The sequence below is a fragment of the Chrysemys picta genome, chromosome 13 (assembly GCF_011386835.1).
Source record: "Chrysemys picta bellii isolate R12L10 chromosome 13, ASM1138683v2, whole genome shotgun sequence".
Lineage (NCBI taxonomy): Eukaryota > Metazoa > Chordata > Testudines > Emydidae > Chrysemys > Chrysemys picta.
In genome coordinates, this window is record NC_088803.1 from 14,310,857 (window position 1) to 14,326,553 (window position 15,697).

The window sequence follows — 15,697 nt, forward strand, 5'->3', positions numbered from 1 at the left end:
GCCTTGACACCATGTGTATAAGCGACAAAGCTGGACCCATTTGTTTTGTCAGTGAAGGTCTAAGGGTACGTCTTCACTATCTGCCGGATTGGCGGGTAGTAATCGATCTATCGAGGATCAATTTATCGTGTCTAGTCTAGACGCGATAAATCGATCCCCGAACGTGCTCCCTGTCGACTCCAGAACTCCACCAGAGCGAGAGGCGGAAGCGGAGTCGACGGGGGAGCCGCGGCCGTCGATCCCGCGCTGTGAGGACCCGAGGTAAATCGATCTAAGATATGTCGACTTCAGCTACGCTATTCTCATAGCTATTCTTGTAGCTGAAGTTGCGTATCTTAGATCGATCCCCCCCCCCCCCCTCAGTGTAGGTGTAGATAAATCTCTGATAATTTTCATATGACTTTACATTGTGCCTCTTCATATAACCTTGTGGTGGGTCTACCCACGTGTGACCTCTGTTTTCATGGGACTTTGTATCAAAACCTCATTTAGAAACTTTACATTGCCCTTGGTATAATATTATAGCCCCTAAAGATAGAATAAGATAGAAGAAAAAATTCTTTTTGCTAGCAGTAGAACAAGAGCTCTCCCCTCCCCCCTTAATCAATTGCCCTGTTGAATGAATGAGGTGTGAATGAGCAAGGCATGGAAGGCAGCACCTCCAGACAGCCTCAACTGTTGGAGAGCGGCTGGGAGCCAGACCCAAGGACAATAAAACGTGTCAAGTGGGCTCATTAAAGACAAGCAGACATACTGACGGCCTCGGGGGTTAGAAGCAAGCACCTTCTTTTGGAAACACCCTCTTTGCAGCATTGGGACAACACTCAAAAGAAAGCAGCACAAAGGACCAATGGACACAGACACAGAGTTTGAATCCAGTATAGATTTGCATAAGAGGAAAGCTGCTATAAAAGTGAGGTGTCTTGCAGAGGACCCCGGGTCTCGTCTTGTCAACATGGGAGCATCGATCCGGATCGGCAGAAGCCCGGCTCCACCCCCTCCCCCATTTAACTCACCTGGCCAGTGAAGTTAAGGGGAGCAACTAATTGGTAACAACAAGACGGAATGGGTTTGTGTGTGTGTGTGAGTGTAAGTGTAATATATTATATGCATATAATACAGTGTTAATGAATACATGTATTACTAATAAATGTGGCGTTTTGTCTTATTCCCCCTGAAAAGATCCTGTGCAGTACTTTAAGTACAACATTTTGGTGGAGAATGCGAAAGGGGGAGCAAGCATAGAATCCACAGTTATTACAAAACTGGTGTGCACACCGCCAGCTTTAGCAAGCCTGGCACTAGAGGAAAAAGAGCGTAAACTTTCAGTTAAGTAACCAAACTCTGAAGGATATAGGAGTTTAGGTTTAAATTGTGTTCATGACTGAGCTAAAGAGGAGAACTTAGTGTTTCTCACTCTGATCCGGGGAAGGATTAACCAAACTCTGAAGGATATAGGAGTTTAGGTTTGAATTGTGTTGTAGAGGTACATACACCCTCAGCCGTAGCAAGGCGGAGCTAAAGAGGAGAACTTAGTGTTTCTCACTCTGATCCGGGGAAGGATCTAATCCGGGGAAGGATTTGTATAATTGGTGTATGAACCCTCGGTGGTAGCAGACCGAGTAATACAGAGGGAGGCTTAGTGTCTCTCCCTCTGGCCCAGAGTGGGTTAAAAACATAAGATACAGATCTTGTTCTGTTAAGGCAAACTCTGAAGGATATAGGAGTTTGGGCAGTGTAGTGTGGTTTATGTTTGTTTGTTTTTTTGTTTTGTTTTGTTTTTTGTAAGTAATATTGTGGTAATTTCACAATTTTGAAGAAAATGTTTAAGGAACGGGACCAGGAAGGGTGGGGGCTAGTTGGAAAGCCCACCCTCCTTGCTAAATTGGTAGTGGAACAAGGCTTGTGCCCATGGAAAGGAACTGTTTATTGGAAAAAGCAGGATCGGGCCCAGGCAAGCAACAGATAGAGAAACTGAAAAACAGGTTGGGTACAGAGAGTTAAAACAGCACTCTCAAATCTTACAGCAGCAGTAACATCAGGAGAAGAAACATTTGAGACCCCAGAAGGGGGCAGACCTTTGGGACCCCTCTGGAGATTGGGAAGGGGGATATTTGAAATATTTGGGTAAATTCCTCCTCCCAGGGCCAAAATGCCATTGAAACAGTTAACAACAGTGCCTGCTTCTGCCTCAGATCTCCAGGCCATGGCAAAATGGCTGAAAATTTTAAAACATAATTTTTTTTTTCTAGATGGAGTGTTAATGCCCTTTTACTGAGAGAAAGGGAGAATTTACACTCACAAGAAATGCACCACTTAATTAGCATTTGTGCAGCCCCAAGTACCAAACACACTGTGGCAGAGACCAAGCAGGTTCTGCCAGGGTGAAAGCACTGTGCTAATTTGTTTCCAAGCTTCTATCTTTCAGGCTCTGAACCAGAACATCAGGAGAGCTGGTACCAGCTGAAGAGTTATAAAATACCATGGTTATAGTGTCATGACAAAGTCTGTGTTCAGTGTTCTGTGTTGCATGTTCTGTGTCTGTCTCTAGTGGTGTCCTGTGCTAGCATTGGGTCCAGAAAAAGAGGAAATACTACACTAGACAGGGTAAATGTCTTTTCCTCTCTCTATTTCCCCCATGTCCATCCAATTTATCAATCACCACTTGTGTCCAAAAAACTTTGGTCCCCAATGCATCAGGTTTATTTTTTGTTAGGTTCTCTAATAGTCATTTTGTTGTTAATTTTTGTTCTTAATACATTTGTATTGTTAGTTACATTTGCTTGTATTGTTAATTCCACACTTTCCTCTATGCACTCTGGTTCTATTTCCCCGAACCCTAGAGGGTAGTTCTTGGGCCCCCATAACCTGTAAGACCTTGGCCCATAATTGTATGGCCCCATCTTTCAGGTCCCCAGAAACCTCTGAAAACAACTGTTAAAAATAGGAAATTCTACAACGTTTTAGCAACTAAATGTTAGTTTAAGTCCAAATCAGCTTAACCTTGCATGACAACTGTGGTACTCCTACAAAATTTTATTTGTTGTGTGTGCTTAAGAAGGTCCTGACCTCAGTGACTTTTATTGTTTGATGGCTATTGCAGCATCAAACTTGGGCCTCATCTTGTTTGTCAATGTACCCAATTATTGGAATGGTAATGGTTTTGTTGTATTTCCAATTATTATAATTATAATTGTTTGCATTTGTGTTTATGTTATATCTGGTGTTTAGTCAATTGTAATAGTTTTAGTTATATTCACCTGGTTATAATTGTTTGGCTTGTTTGCAACAAATACAAAAGATTTATATGGTGACCACTCAAGAATTGTTCTTGAGAGGTCAAAAGGGGGACAATGTAGATAAATCTCTGATAATTTTCATATGACTTTACATTGTGCCTCTTCATATAACCTTGTGGTGGGTCTACCCACGTGTGACCTCTGTTTTCATGGGACTTTGTATCAAAACCTCATTTAGAAACTTTACATTGCCCTTGGTATAATATTATAGCCCCTAAAGATAGAATAAGATAGAAGAAAAAATTCTTTTTGCTAGCAGTAGAACAAGAGCTCTCCCCTCCCCCCTTAATCAATTGCCCTGTTGAATGAATGAGGTGTGAATGAGCAAGGCATGGAAGGCAGCACCTCCAGACAGCCTCAACTGTTGGAGAGCGGCTGGGAGCCAGACCCAAGGACAATAAAACGTGTCAAGTGGGCTCATTAAAGACAAGCAGACATACTGACGGCCTCGGGGGTTAGAAGCAAGCACCTTCTTTTGGAAACACCCTCTTTGCAGCATTGGGACAACACTCAAAAGAAAGCAGCACAAAGGACCAATGGACACAGACACAGAGTTTGAATCCAGTATAGATTTGCATAAGAGGAAAGCTGCTATAAAAGTGAGGTGTCTTGCAGAGGACCCCGGGTCTCGTCTTGTCAACATGGGAGCATCGATCCGGATCGGCAGAAGCCCGGCTCCACCCCCTCCCCCATTTAACTCACCTGGCCAGTGAAGTTAAGGGGAGCAACTAATTGGTAACAACAAGACGGAATGGGTTTGTGTGTGTGTGTGAGTGTAAGTGTAATATATTATATGCATATAATACAGTGTTAATGAATACATGTATTACTAATAAATGTGGCGTTTTGTCTTATTCCCCCTGAAAAGATCCTGTGCAGTACTTTAAGTACAACATAGGCCAGCCCTGAGAGAGGAGCAGTCGCCAGGGGAGACCTTGGGTGGAAATGTCTCGTCCTTGAGTCCAACGGACAGTGTGAGGCAGGGGAGTAGCCAGGCAAGAATCTACTGAAACTAGCACAGAGTGGTGGGAAATCCCTGCAAATCAAGGATACCACCGACAAACGGGGCATGAGATCACCAAAGAGTTTGTGGGATGTATCTGGAGAAGGCACCTAATATGTATAATAGGAGAAAAGCATCCAGAGGCTGGATTGTCTGGAGTAAGTGAAAGAAGAAAGGTTGAGTGCTGTAGGCAAAGGGTTTGAAGAGAAGTCAGACCCTATGTGATAAACCTTCTGGGATGTCCCAGGCTGGGTCAGGTGGGACGGACAGCGTGAGGGGACACTAGTTTACAGATTAGATGGAGAAGGTTTATACCTCTTTGTTACTATTGAAGTAGTCAACAGTGTTTCTCCATGATTCCAGCAAGAGCATGGCTCCCTCCATAGCACAGCCATGCTGCTCACGTCCACTTTCATCCGCCTCCCAAATAGTCTCCATGCACAAGATATCTGGGACTACTAAGAAAGAAGGAATGACAGAAAGAAAGAAATTACTACCATTGCTGGTTAAAGGGGAACGAACGCCTCTGAGGTGTCATTCATGGACTGATTGGTGCCCAACAGACAGTTCATTTAAACCAAAGAAAGGACAGGGTCTGTCTGTCTTGGGGTTGTATACTGCTGCCCATCACCGTGGTATCTGGGCTCCTTCCAGCTAAAATCAATGAGCAATAGCGAAGTTCCTAGTGGAAAGCTTGGCGTCACTGGCACATCTCCCTTTTTGGGGTAAGATATCTCTGCTCTGGGTAGGGTTATCTTTTGTTTGTTGGCTTGATTGGTTTGATTCCCACCGCTTGTTTTAAATAGGGCTAGACATCTATATCCTGCTTGAGCAGGGGAGAAGTGAAGGAAACTGTGATGCTGGTGAAATAAGCCACTGACTCTGAAAGCAAGAGAGATTGGTGTGATCAAAATCAGAATCAAATTGGGGATTCCTTAAAAACCAAAAACAAAATAAGAGAGACCCAGAATGAGACTCCTTTGCATTTCTATGGAGTTTTTCAGTGGAAGATCTCCAAATGGCTTTTAAAGGTGGGCCGGTATTATTACCACCATTTTTATGGCTGGAGAAACCATGGCACAGGGAGCTGAAGTGACTGGCTCAGTCAAACAGCAGGTCACTGGCAATGCTGGGAATAGAAGATAGTTCTCCTGACTCCAGTCACATCCTCTACCCCCTTTATTTCTTGGATAAATGTTATTGATTCATTACACAATAAATATCTTGTGCTCTCCGATTGGACATGAATGAGCACAGACCCAAAGAAATACCAGGACTCGCTGTACTGTATAGGGCCAACCAAATAATAGATTTGTCCGACAGCATGAACATTAGCCAGCCAAATCTGGCTGAATAGGACTGGCTGATGCTCTTGCAATTAGGATTCAGTTCACATATCCTGCTTTGCCGCCGTCAGCAGCATGGGAAAGCAGCTAGGAGCTCGTGATGGGTGGAACAGCCAGGATAACATCCTCCCAAGGGAAGTGGTGGAAGCCCCATTGCTTAAGTCTGTGGTTTTCAGGTTGGCCACTTAGTCAAAGTCAAAGAATTTCGCCTTTACACTCACTCTAAGAGTTAGAAATGTGTCATTGCTAACAACGTTAGCCCTACAGAATTCACCTGCACGTGTGTTGTGAGAGGTTGGCCAAGAATATTTGACCTTGGAAGGGTAAAGGTGTGCAGGGAGTGGGGAAGCAAGATTATTTTTGCTTTAGGTTATAATACAATTTTCAATGCCTCCTGACTCACTTGATTGCTCTGTGTACTCATCTGGGGTCAAGACCCACTGTTTGAGAAACTTTGGCTAAAGACATTTAAAACTAGACTGGACTAAATCAGGGCTCAGCGTGGGATGGGCCGCGGGGGCCTGGCATATTGGCTTCTTTTTTCTAATGCCTTTTTGTTCTGCAGCATCTAAGCTTTCATTTAGAAACAATGTAAGTCTCTAGCTGTTATTTAAGATTTTGATTACAGTAATGCCTACGGGCTCTCCAAGAGCAGGGACCTATTGTGGAGAGGCACCAGCTGGGCCCAGAGTGAGTGTGGGGGTGTCTCCTTTGCACACTTCTGGGTGCAGAGGCGTGGCCACACCTAGGCCCCATTTTACTCCCTGCCCATTCCTCCTTATGGTTCCTGAGAGAGATGTACCTGCCAGAGCAGTGGAAAGAGGCCTTAGTGTAATGAGAACCAGGCTCTAGGATCCAGAAATAGGACTCCCATTCCAACCCAGGTATTGGGCTAGTCAGTCATCCCTAGTGTTGTATTGTTCTGCCTGCTCCAAGCAATGACTTCACTACAAGGGTAAGAAAGAGAAGGGAGAGCAGTGTGTGGTGGAGAGAAATAGAAACTGCCCTTCCTCTTCCAGCAGCCAGAGATTCTCAGAGAAATACAGGCTCTGGGGGCATCATCACCTCCACCAGTGCTGGAGAGCCTTAGAAATACAGGGGTCTGACCGTCACCCGGGTCTAGTGTTTGTATCAGGGCTTGTAAGTATTGTGTTCACACTGGGGATGGAAGGACCTCACGGAGAGCCAGCATTTATCAAACTGGTCCTGATTCAGGAACACTGTCTCCTGTCATTCCAGTCTCTGGGAGATTCCGGGATGATTAGTACTGGGACTGATTATTGCTAGCTCATTATTTATTTGCCAAGCTCCAGCAGTGATCTCTGCCCCCGGTGCAGAACAGAGGGCTGCCCTCGAGCTGCATGCAGACTCAGCCATGGAAGAGCGCCGTCCACCCACTAGCAAAGCCATGCGGCCACGTCTATTTGTTCTCCCCTCCTCCACTTTTCCATGTTTTCCACCCCCACTCTCTGTGCCTTGTCTTCAGTTTCCCCTAAGTAGAACACAAACCCAAGAGCCTTTGGGATCACTTGAAATCTTTGAACACATGGGGGTTGAGACTGAGTTTGCCTCCCTTCATTCCCACCCCTTAGCGCATCCTTAGCCTTTCCTTTTACCTGTAGTGACAGTTCGGGGATATGGCGTCTGGCCTCTCTTCGCTTTTTGGCAGATTCGCTTTAGACACCTTAGGATGGGCCCACTCTGCTTAGGAACGACCTTGGCTGGGCCATCTTGAGTATCTTCTCGAGCCAGCTCCGGCTCACGCTGACTCCCACTGGAATGTTCCTCTCTTCCCAAGGTGGACGTGCCCTCAGCAGCCGCGTCCTCCTCCTTCTCCTCCCTTGGCAAGCTGTGCACGTCCATTCTGCAACAAGTCAGGAAGGGTGGCCAGTTTTGTTTCAGTCAATCTTATTGTCTGCGGGACAATTTCCAGCCTGAAGCTAGTGAGAATGTGTGCGTCGTCCTCCGGCTAAAAATGTGAGCTACAGACAGCAGAGCCCGAGAACTGGGTGATGCTGGGCAACTCACGTCCCTGCCCCATGCCTCAGTTTCCCAATATACCAAAAAGGGATGATACTGACCCTTCTGTACCTCCCAGGGATGAGGAAGGTTACTTAGTTAATATTTGTAAAGAGAAAAGAGGCGACAAAACTAACCTGACACAATGACGGCACCAAGCGTGGAATTATAAAGCACCTAAAAATCCAAACAAATATACATGTATCACAATATTTGCCAACCCAAAATTCAGTTATGGTGCTTCTAAAAAAACCCACATTGAACACTGTCCATCGCATATGCGTTTCATTTGAATAATACATTTGTTGAGTCAGATCCGCAGCTGCTGGAAATCAGAATACTTCATTCAAGTCAATGGAGCTGTTGATTTATAGCAGCTGAAGATCTGGCCCATAAAACCCAACACATTTTAAGCCCGAAGTTTACTTGCTTTAGAAGTTGGGACTCTTAACTAATTTCACAATCATTGGTTTCCTCCAATACTTGAGCTATGAACAAAGATGGAGAAAGAAGTTCACAAAGCTAAGATTACAGGCTTGATGGTCATCAATCAATATCACAATATACTTCTTAGTCTAGTGGGCAACACAAAGTTTAGCTGTATTCAAAATATCACATTGTGCTCCAATATTACTTAAATCCTCTGTCAAAGATTTAAATTTTAATCTACATGCTTGCGCTCAGGGGAGGATCTAGCTTTTTTGCCGCCCCAAACACGGCAGGCAGGCTGCCTTCAGTGGTGTGCCTGTGGGAGGTCCGCCGGTCCCGCAGATTCGGCGTACCCGCCGCCGAATTACCGCCGAATCCACGGGACCGGCGGACCTCCCACAGGCGCGCCGCCGAAGGCAGCCTGACTGCCGCCCTTGCAGCGACCGGCAGGGCACCCCCCGCGCTTTGCCACCCCAGGTACGTGCTTGGAGCGCTGGTGCCTGGAGCCGCCGCTGCTTGTGCTCCACTGGAGACAGCAGGAAAAATTACAGCTCTTCACATTCATCGCAAAATTTCATTGCACTCTCCAAGGCTCTGAATTTTAGTGGGATGTAAGAGGTACATGACTTTTTGCTGACCCTCAGCCCGGGGGAGAATTGCACCCCCAAAAGCATTAAAGAGCATGTATCTGTATCTCCTCATTCCTTCCTAATCCTGGAAAATTTTAAACATTGAAATGGGCAGCGCAAAACCAAAATGATCTGCCATAGTGGGGAAAGGAAATGTTATTCTTCATCCAAGATGGAGAATTATGGAGAATCAACTTGAAGGCAGATTTTAAGGGCCATGTCTTGAGCCCAATTGCTGCCTCTCATGCCAGCTGTGAGGGTGAGGCCACAGAATGGGGATCAGCTTCCCTAAATCTCCAGGATCTGAAGTGGAAATCCCCTACTGTCCATTCTGCACCTGGAGGAAATAATGCCACAGCAAAGAGCCTCTCCTTTCCACACTCTGCTGCAGGGACAGCAGGAGCCATCTTTTTATTGGGCCTATATCTGGGCCTGATCCAAGCCCATTGAAGTTAATGGGCGACTCCCCTAATTGTGTCCTCTGGGGTCTGTGCGTATGGAGCTCATCTACAGATGAATGGAGGCCTGGAACAGAACCCACTTCCTTTCATTCTCCACTTCATGGACAAGGGCCCTGTGTGAGATCCTAGAACAGGGTCTCAGAGAGGGATCAGCGGAAGAGACTCCCAGAGGGGGCAAGTCTTTCTAGGGATCTCAGTGATCTCCGGAAGTCCTTGCTGGGTTAATGAAATATAACCTTAACATGCAGCCTTATCAACTCTGGAGTTATTCCCTATCTGCCACAATTTTTACAGCTGAACTAAAGAATTGAGTGTAAGAGAGAGGTAGGGCACAAGTAGCCCCTGATCAGACAGCTGGATTCCCTCCTGGATTCTGTTAGGATGGCACTTTTCATGCCAGAGCGAGAGAGACATAAAATGGAACAAAGGCCCAGACTCTCAAAGGTATTTAGACTCCTAACTCCCATGGATTTCAATGGGAGTTAAGTGCCTAAATACCTTTGAGGTTCTGGGCCAAAAAAACGAATTTAATTTGGCGACCCTTTTCAAACAGAAGTTAAGCAAAGTGGGTCTCTGTTGGTCAGAGGTAGGACAGCCATGGGGAGTAAGAAAGCCCACTTACTTTTTTCCCCTCAGTAATAGATTCGATCTTGGATCTGAAATCGACTTTAGCCAGCACAATACCCAGCCTCTCCTTCTGTCCAAGTAAAAGCAACTGACACTGAGGGCCAACTGCCAGTGTTCAAATCACAGCATTGTGAGGTCACACTGCAGCACTTATGTCATTGTTGCTATGAACACGGGCAGGTAATAAAGGAAGGACCAAGGGTTGTTAACCATATAAGCGATATAAAGTATTATGGAGGTGCCTGGTGGCGACTCCAGTTAAGGTTAAGGTTAAGGTTTTGTCTAAAATGGGGCATAAATTCCTGCTTTTCCCTATGAGCAGGTGGTTAACCAGTATGGATTAACCTTTACTCTGACCTTTACTCAGTCAGGGAGTTAGGCTCCTAACTCCCATGGATTTCAGTGGAGTTAAGTGCCTAAATACCTTTGAGGTTCTGTGCCAAAAAAACGAATTTAATTTGACGACCCTTTTCAAACAGAAGTTAAGCAAAGTGCGTCTCTGTTGGTCAGAGGTAGGACAGCCATGGGGAGTAAGAAAGCCCACTTACTTTTTTCCCCTCAGTAATAGATTTGATCTTGGATCTGAAATCGACTTTAGCCAGCACAATACCCAGCCTCTCCTTCTGTCCAAGTAAAAGCAACTGACACTGAGGGCCAACTGCCAGTGTTCAAATCACAGCATTGTGAGGTCACACTGCAGCACTTATGTCATTGTTGCCATGAACACGGGTGGGTAATAAAGGAAGGACCAAGGGTTGTTAACCATATACGGTCTCGCATGATATTCTTATTGATAAACTAGGCAAATACAATTTAGATGGGGCTACTATAAGGTGGGTGCATAACTGGCTGGATAACCATACTCAGAGAGTTGTTATTAATGGTTCCCAATCCTGCTGGAAAGGCATAACGAGTGGGGTACCGCAGGGGTCTGTTTTGGGACCGGCTCTGTTCAATATCTTCATCGACGACTTAGATATTGGCATAGAAAGTACGCTTATTAAGTTTGCGGATGATACCAAACTGGGAGGGATTGCAACTGCTTTGGAGGACAGGGTCATAATTCAAAATGATCTGGACAAATTGGAGAAATGGTCTGAGGTAAACAGGATGAAGTTTAACAAAGACAAATGCAAAGTGCTCCACTTAGGAAGAAAAAATCAGTTTCACACATACAGAATGGGAAGAGACTGTCTAGGAAGGAGTACAGCAGAAAGGGATCTAGGGGTTATAGTGGACCACAAGCTAAATATGAGTCAACAGTGTGATGCTGTTGCAAAAAAAGCAAACATGATTCTGGGATGTATTAACAGGTGTGTTATGAGCAAAACACGAGAAGTTATTCTTCCGCTCTACTCTGCTCTGGTTAGGCCTCAGCTGGAGTATTGTGTCCAGTTCTGGGCACCACATTTTAAAAAAGATGTGGAGAAATTGGAAAGGGTCCAGAGAAGAGCAACAAGAATGATTAAAGGTCTTGAGAACATGACCTACGAAGGAAGGCTGAAAGAATTGGGTTTGTTTAGTTTGGAAAAGAAAAGACTGAGAGGGGACATGATAGCAGTTTTCAGGTATTTAAAAGGGTGTCATAAGGAGGAGGGAGAAAACTTGTTCACCTTAGCCTCTAAGGATAGAACCAGAAGCAATGGGTTTAAACTGCAGCAAGGGAGGTCTAGGTTGGACATTAGGAAAAAGTTCCTAACTGTCAGGGTGGTTAAACACTGGACTAAATTGCCTAGGGAGGTTGTGGAATATCCATCTCTGGAGATATTTAAGAGTAGGTTAGATAAATGTCTATCAGGGATGGTCTAGACAGTATTTGGTCCTGCCATGCGGGCAGGGGACTGGACTTGATGACCTCTCGAGGTCCCTTCCAGTCCTAGAATCTATGAATCTATGAATATAAGCGACATAAAGTATTATGGAGGTGCCTGGTGGCGACTCCAGTTAAGGTTTTGTCTAAAATGGTGCATAAATTCCTGCTTTTCCCTATGAGCAGGTGGTTAACCAGTATGGATTAACCTTTACTCTGACCTTTACTCAGTCAGGGAGTTAGGCACATAAATACCTGCAAAACTCTGGGCCCAACTGCCACTCAGAACTTCCCCTGAAGATGGTGGCCTCATTGGTTCTAACTGTCGACATTCCTATGCTGCTCATAGACATTGCGGATGCTCCATCCAGCTGGATGGTGTACACAATGATACCATCCAAGTAGAAGAAACATCTGCTTAAGTCATTAATCTCTGAGAGGCAGCAGGCCCCGGGGTCATCCCAAAAAGCTGAACTGAACTATAATGACGCAGCCCAAAAGTGAAGGTTATCTTTATGCAGAACTTCTGTAAGAGAACCTGGCAATATCCACTGGGCAAATCCAGAGTAATGGATTCCTGAGCACCCCCAAATTGGTCCAGAACATCATCAATCTGTAGGATTGGCGGTGTATGTTTTTTGTAACAGTATTTAGCTGTCTAACAACCCCACAAAAGCAGTGTACTTTATCTTCCCTTGTGATTAGAAAAACTGGTGATGTCCATGAGATGGCCAAATCACTCTCTTTTTGACCTGTAACAGGTTTTCTACTGTCTTGGCACAGCTGTGCAAGAGGGTCTCTGTTTATGGGGTGTACATCTCGATGTATCGATATAGTGCTGTCAAATGAGCCCATCCCAGCTTGGCGCTAAGTCCTATAATTAAGATGCCTTTGTAACTGGACAAAAGGATATTCACATCCTCCAAGGGCACTGTTGTATCAGTCACAGAAGATGAAATTGATACATTGGTGTTAGTGTGTAATTCAGCACGATCTTCATCTCACCCTGATGTTTGATTACGCACATGGAATCGCCATCGGATTCCAGTCTACAAAAATCTACTCCCAAACTGGACCATATCAGTGACCACAAAGGGGTGTCCCCTGCTGAGGCACCAATATGTACAGTGAGATCTGCCTTGCCTTTAACTGATAATTCTTGGCCCTCAGTTCCGTGGACAGGAAGCTGATGAGGATAGGTCAGGGGGATATTTGCTCAAAGTTCTCAAGTCACTAGAGAAACAGCAGCTCCCATAGCCACTAAACCAGGCAGCAGCTGTCTGATTCGCAGTGACCCATACAACACCAGCAACAGAGGTAATGCTACTTCAGTAAATGGCCTTTGCTCTGCTTCACTTAGTCCCTAGTCTATTCTGATTCACCGTATCCATCACCGTATCCATCACCATGATAACAGAGGGTCTGGCCAATAAGCCCAGCCCTCACCCCTAATTTCCTGATGGCTTCCAGGCATTATTCTTAGCCCTGCATTCATATTGTAATAAATGGCCCATCTGTGACCATATGTAGCAAGAAACTTCCCCCCCCCACCACCCTCTTTGTGGTTGCTGGGGGATTGAAGCAGCATCTGCTGGTGCAGCTAGTTGACCCCCACACTCTACTAGTTGTTGTAAGTGCTGAGTTGATCTTCCGCCTTCGCCAGGCAGGATAGGTTGTACCTCAGCTACCCAGACTCCTGGCATGGTAACAGATAGCTTCTTAGCTTCATGGACTAGATGACTTCCTGAGGTCTCTTCCAACCCTGATCTTCTACGATTCTATGATAGCTGGATGCACCAAACTCAGAGAATCTGGGTCCCCTGGAGTCACATCACCGATAATGCCTTTTCCTCGTAGAATCCAGTATTACTCCATCAGTGTCGAAACGGCACAGTTCTGTAGCTGCTCTCACTAGGAAGCATAAATATCAATGCCCTCCTGCGGTTTCCACATCCTCTTCAGCCACACCAGGAATTTCCCTACACCCCACCCCCCAAAAAATCTCCCCCATCACCCTCCCAAGGGTCAACCCAACCAAGCTGAAGAACATACCAAGAACCAGGAATATACCAACCTGTCCTCTGCAGGTTCAAAACATCCAAACAGCCCGAAGCACAAATACAGCTACCTACTGAAGAAAGTCTCCACAATCTAAAGGCAATTCCCGATGTTTGTCGGTCAAACTTATCCCATTTATTGAAGTTACAAAACATGGCTGCTGGTGCACCTCTTGCAAATAAGCTTACGAAGAAGGAAAGCTTCCCACTGTTACAATTGGTAAAACTGGAGGAGCTTGGTTTGCCGGACCGATCAGCAAAGCCAGAGCTGACAAACTACATGAAAAGGCTGCAAAACACCAAGCCTGCTGAAAGCCTTCTAAGCCAGTCACTGCCAGAAGTACTTAATGAGGCTGTTAAGAATGCTGGAGACACAACACAGTTTATGCAAACAAACATGGCTGTCGTATCATACTTTCTATTTAAGCAAAAGATACCACATCCTACAAACTGGAGGCCAATGTTAAGTGCATTGTTACTTGTTAACCCTGAAGTTGGACACTGGTTCCAACCAAGACCAGCAAATGCTCACTATCTTTCTGCAAGGTTTCAGAGTGGTAGCCGTGTTAGTCTGTATCAGCAAAAAGAACGAGGAGTCCTTGTGGCACCTTAGAGACTAACAAATTTATTCGAACATAAGCTTTCGGGGGCTAAAACCCACTTCATCGGATGCATGCAGTGGAAAATAAAGTAGGAATATATATATACATAGAGGACATGAAAAAATGGGTGTTGCCATACTAACTATAACAAGCCCACCTTAACTGATTACTCTCATTATAGTTAGTATGGCAACACCCATTTTTTCATGTCCTCTGTGTATATATATATTCCTACTGTATTTTCTACTGCATGCATCCGATGAAGTGGGGTTTAGCCCATGAAAGCTTATCTTTCTGCAAGAAACTCAATGGACTGGTTAGAATCATGCGGTGCAACATTGAAAGACTCAGCAGTTGAAAAAAGAACTCTCTCACCACATTCAAAAAATGTGCATATATGTCTGATGAATGCACCAGTGCAAATGGGCATCGAGTATTAAGTCATTGAGTGTCTTATCTTGATGTCAGGGGTAGGCCAGAAGATGCATTTCTAGATGTTCCAGTTATAGAAGACACATCGGCTGCATCTGTGACAACCCAAGTCTTCGAAGAATTAAATGCTTGTAAATTGGACCCCAAGATGTCTGCTTGTGCGATTGATGGAGCTGCAAACTTCTCTTGAAGACATGGTGGAGTACAAGCTTTGCTCAGAAAAAAAATGTAACCCTAATCTCTCCTATACGCACTGCAGAGGCCATCTTAAGTTCAGTACCCAGAAAGATAAATGGAGCAAATTATTAAGCATGTTGTATTGGGGGGAGGAAGAGCAAAGCCAAGATTCCACCCATTTCCTACCCCGCTCCACCCCCTCCCATCCACCTGCATGGGCTGGGGGTGGAGGTGAAATGCCAGGTGTGCAACTCTTCTCCTTCTCCCATGCCTGCACCTGCAATGTGGAGAGGCAGCAGAGCGGAGTGGGAGTGTGACCAGGGTCTTGCTTCCCAGTACATCCCTGCATAGCCGTGTAAGGGTGGGCTACAGTCTGGTCTGTAGTGATCAAATGAAATATTAAAGCAGCCCAAAGGCAGCATTTCCAGATGGATGCAAAATTCTGTTTGCAGAGAATCTCAGGCTTCAGCTTTTGTCTTTCAGAAGCTCAGCTCCGTAGAGTACCTCTAGGTGGCACTACAAGCTGGAAGGTGGCACCAGGCACACCCCTGGTGCAACAGAGCGTTTCACCTTACAGTAATATCACTCTGTGCCCACAGGCTATATCGGCTGGGTTTCTCTGGCCTGACCAAAAAGCTGAGCTCAACTTTTGATGAAAGACCACTAAAAAACCTCCCTGGGATAGGGGTGGTTTTATGGCAAAGCATGTGCAGGAGTTAGGAGATGGAGCTTCTATTCCTGAGTCTGCCTCACATTTGCTAGGAGACCGTAGGTAAGTCACAAAGTGTCTCTGTGCCTTAGATGAC

At 45.3% G+C, this 15,697-nt stretch overlaps 1 protein-coding gene across 2 annotated transcripts in view; it reads left to right on the forward strand.

Annotated features, from left to right (window-relative positions):
• LOC122173089 (glucose 1,6-bisphosphate synthase-like) overlaps window positions 1-15,697 on the forward strand; it is a 72,438-nt gene that overhangs the window by 652 nt on the left and 56,089 nt on the right. The window lies entirely within an intron of this gene.